The sequence below is a fragment of the Mastomys coucha genome, unplaced genomic scaffold (assembly GCF_008632895.1).
Source record: "Mastomys coucha isolate ucsf_1 unplaced genomic scaffold, UCSF_Mcou_1 pScaffold5, whole genome shotgun sequence".
In the NCBI taxonomy this organism is placed as follows: Eukaryota; Metazoa; Chordata; class Mammalia; order Rodentia; family Muridae; genus Mastomys; species Mastomys coucha.
In genome coordinates, this window is record NW_022196911.1 from 38,061,705 (window position 1) to 38,066,368 (window position 4,664).

At 42.5% G+C, this 4,664-nt stretch overlaps 1 protein-coding gene across 5 annotated transcripts in view; it reads left to right on the top strand.

Moving 5' to 3' along the window:
• Window positions 1-495: 495 nt before the first annotated feature.
• Atp10b (ATPase phospholipid transporting 10B (putative)) overlaps window positions 496-4,664 on the top strand; it is a 318,086-nt gene continuing 313,917 nt past the window's right edge. For all 5 annotated transcript variants that reach the window (XM_031351453.1, XM_031351452.1, XM_031351454.1 and 2 more), the window contains exon 1: window positions 496-748. The gene's annotated coding sequence lies outside the window, so the exon portion shown is untranslated. The remainder of the gene's footprint in view (window positions 749-4,664) is intronic.

Consider the following 4,664-nt stretch of genomic DNA (forward strand, 5'->3'; position numbering starts at 1 on the left):
TGGCTGTTTCTTTCCCCTGGCCTCATCACTGTCAGGAGGTTACATGTAGAGCTATGTTAGGCTCATAGTCTCTGCTGAGAATAATCTGAAACTAAGAGTGCAACTATGGCTCGGCTTGACACTACAGGTGGAGTCCCCTTAGGCCATCAGTAATAGCTGCTGGGTTAAAGCCCCCAAATCTTGACATTTAGCCTTGCTATGCCCACAGCTGCTTAAGCAAGCCCCAGAAATTGGAAAGTCTTCACTTTCCCATGGTCTGGCCAAAGTTTCAAGTAAATTGTAGGAATCTATGAAGGCTGGCAGGGACCAAGGCCAACAAATCACCTATTAACAGCCAACAACTGTGTTTAAGCAGCCTCTCTGAGCACTGAACTGGTTAGGCCAGTCCTGCCCGGAGCCAAGAAGGGAGAGGAGGGAGGAGGTGCTGGGATGGGAAGAGAGCCAAGAATGGATGAGGAAGGGTGGGACTTAGCAGGTTTCTGCAGCAGGTCACAAGAGAGCAGAGGAAATCAGGAAGGAGAAATCGTGCTCAGGTGTATAAAATTCAAGGCTGAACTTGTAGAAGTAGTTGGGGCTGCTCTGCCCAAACGAGAGTCTTCAAAAGGAAGTTCTCCCTGGCATTCCTATTTGATGGCATACCTGGGGGTGATACCAGGTCTTACTTCCTGATGTCCCAACAGAATAAAGAATGACAAGAGTGCTGACATCTACCATAGTGTGGGATCTTGCTGCACCCAGAAGAGAGGAGGTAAGGAGGGAAGAAAGAAATGCTCTTTTCTCTTCAACTATCCCATTTCTTGCTGGTCTCGAGTTGCAAGCTGAACCTAAGAGTCCTGGGTCTAGGAGCCAGAGTTGTGTCCAACAGTAGTTCCAGGAACTTTCATTTCTCTGTCTGTCTCAGAAGTTCTTGGCCCGAGCTAGCAGGCTCATGGTATGTGGGCTCCTAATGTATGAGAGCTATTGCAGATGGTGATGCTGTGAGTAGAATTTCTTCCCATTGGTGAATAGGCACCCACCCTCTGTTACTCACTTAGTTACTCACAATCTAACTACATGGTCTAAAATCTTTGCTACCCATTGTTTATAAATAAGTTACCTGTATCAAGGTCCTATAACACACAAATTACCAGTTAATACTCTTTCTGGTCTATTTACAAATACTTACTATAGGATTGTGAAAACAAAACAAAACAAAAGGAATGTTTGTAAAAAATAAAATACTGTGTTATAGAATGGTGTATAATAAAATTAGTAATGGTGAAGGCTGATTGAAATCTTATATGCAAGGCATGACCATAAAACACATTATATATTACTGCAAGCCTATGGGATAAGTTGTTATACCTGTTGTTATGGGCAATGAAGGTGAAACTTAATGATACTGACCAAAGCCAGTTTTCATTCATTACAGAGCCTATACTCTGCATTTGCATTGATGAGGCTTTAACTAGTGGCCTTCCAGGTTCAGTGCACAGAGCTGGTACAGAACAACTTGGGTTTGGGAAGAGCCCCTTCCCAGGCAGAACCAAAAATTATAGCATCACCCCCTGTTTTCATTCATATCCACTAACTCAGGACTCAGGCTTTTGTGACCCTTTCATATAGATGTGGAGACCAGTGGTAGCCTGTGGGCAGAATTATGCTGTCCATGTGATCTGTGGCATTAAGAACTCTGAGGCTGTGCAGCTGGGATAGGGAACTAGTCTGGAAAGTGTAGAACTGGAAACAGAAAGGGCAAGGAGATGTGTTTAAGAAAGGATGAGCTGGATACTGCATTGGCATCCTGGGGGCACCTAGAATTAAATCTCACCACCAGAGCATAGTAAAGAGACTCCTCTGGCATGGACCTACTATCTAGTCTCTGCTCATAGTAAATCAGTTAGGCTGGCTAGCCTGTCCCTTCTCAGGACCTATACACATAGTCATCCCTCCTCCTGGACCACTTTTCCCCCAGGCTTTCCTGTAACTGAATCCTCTCATTCCACCAGGTTTCAGTTTAGGTGTTGTTTATTCAGTGAACTCTTTTCAGATCATGGCATCTAAAACATGGTCCCCTTGCCTGTCCATTGTTTTCTATAATGCTTATCACTCCTTCGAGGCTTCTCTTTTTAAACTTTTGTCCAAATGCAGTGGTTCTTTACCTGGGGATCATGACCCCCACAGGGTATGTCAGATATTCTGCATATCAGATATCAGACAGAAGGTTGCCTCTTTTTAACCTCCTGGGCATTTCCACATTCTTGGGACTAAGCACAATTGCTATTAATGGCAGATGCCCAGTTAATATTCAGTGGGTGAGAGGATAATAGAAAACACAAGGCAATACCCTAGGTTACTAGTTTGCCTCCCTCCCATTCAGGAACCCCCACCCAAAAAGAGAGAACTATGTGCCTCTAAAAGCTGAAGGTGTTTCAATATCTGAAAAAACAGCTGACTCCATTCTTGGGCGACACAAGAAAAGTGGTAAAAAGACACCAGCTAGACTTTGTTCCATGAGAAACAATCAGGAACAGAAAAACAAGCTGTGTGGGCCAGAGTGATAAGCTGCACTCACTATGCACTATGACTATGACTCACTATAGTTTGCCCTTCTAGACAGGAGAGGTAGAATGGGTCTCGCATTGTGTGGGTACTTATCATGCTGATATATCAGAGGGCATGGACCACTTATACCCCTACTTTTCCAAGCCACCTCTGAAATTCATGTCAGACTCTCCATATATCAGATGCATTGGATGCATCACTCATTTTTAGGAGACAAGAGGATCATATTTGAGACCAGAGGATGAAAGGGCCTACTGTGGGCTCTACTGATCTCTGAAACCAGTCTCTCCATTTCCCCTTAATTTCTGCTCTCTACAAGTGGAGTGAAAGCCATATTTCTAATTGCAAGTAAAGTGGGTAAATTGAAGTGGTGAAAATGCTCTCCCAAATATCATTGGGATGGTGATTTAGGAAGCAGTACAGTCTCTCTCTTGCCCTCAAGCTCCCAGCCCAGCAAGAGATGGGGAGCAGAATATACCCAGGAAAGTATGTTGATTTTGAAGGATTTTGCTTGTTACAATTGCAAAACAGGGTCTGCCAGAGAGATATCCTTGCATGATTCCTTTTTCCCAGACAGATACATCGAAAATCAAATCATATATCTTAATTAGTGCCTAGTACACTTACATTTCAGAAAAGCATAAGGCAATCCTACACACTTCTGTTTCTGGCATGCAGAAACCGTGGCTGGCACCATTTCACAGGCTGCTGGGTTTTATGGGTCCCTGTGTGCCTTTCTGTATTCTTCATTGTAATGGATGTTAAGCTTTGCCAGCATCAGCCCTGGCCCTGGCCTGTTTTGATTTAAGAGACAACTGGTTCCCTGGTGGGCTCTATGATTGTTTCTAAGATATCGTGTATGTTATTCCACTGTATCCCCTTTTATAATTCTTGATTTGTAGAATTTTTAGGGAAAAATACTTTTTAATCAAGAAAATAAATGTTTGAATCAGGATCTAAACCTGAGTCCTGCTGCTTTCTGGAGAAGTAAGGAGCCAAAGAGCAGTGCTGTACATGAGGAGAGAGTCACAGTCAGAGTCTAAGCAATCCTTTCTCAATGGTGCCGTGGTGACAGTAAGGGCAAAGGTGGCAGTGATACCTTGTTGAGACATCTCTAGTTTCTAAGGGCTTTCTCTCAAGGATCTTATTCAGCTTCCATTCCTTTTGCTCCATACTGGGATAAAGAGATTGTGAGATTTGAAGAGTGGAATACCATGGCATAACAAGTGATAGATACCAGAGTTGAATATGCACAGCTTAATACAAGAGTCTGTGTTCCTACACATCCAGGAAGGCACAGGGCAGTCTATAGTAAAGACCACCTAGAACTCATCTTGATGCAGGGTATCAGCCAATGAGATACTGCCAAAGACAATCATTGGAAATTATTAGCACACCCCACTCTCATCTTCCTTACTAAGGTTTGAAAATGTGTTGGAATGTGACTCCTTTTCTCTGAGCATGTCTTTGTAACCTTCAATAACTTGACAAATGCTTTCATAAATATGGACAGTGCATCTTTCAAAGGGAAACATGAAAACTGGCCCAGTTGTAGAATATGCAGTCTGTACAGTGGGAAACTGAACCATTTTTACATTTCTAAGCCTTCAGAAGAGTTTTTAAGACACTTTAACCTAACAGAATAATGCTAATCATTTATTAATTGCTGCTTTATACACAGTACTGGTGTAGGGGCTTGTCTCATGTTATCTTGTATGCTAAGACAATTTATCATAGTGGCTAAAGACTATAGGTTCACAGTTTTCAGTGCCTGGCTTTGTTGATTCTTAGCTGTGTGATAGTGGATCAATTTTCCAACTACTCTGTGTCTTCAGTTCCCATTGTGAAGTGAAGATAATGAAACTGTTTCCCAGGGATGTTGTACAGTTATATGAACTCATGCATATGAACAATATGTGAGGTTACATTAATGACTATATACATATGTGTGTTATGCATATGTGTGTGTCCACATGCGCATATGTGCAATGCCCAGTGCATTTAGCTCTCAGATGTCTTTTTCTGATGCTTTCCCACTAACAACCTATGAGACAGGTCCCATCAGGATTTCTAGGGTTGAAACCTGATGAATAGTTAGGTCAAATGACAAAAAAAAAAAA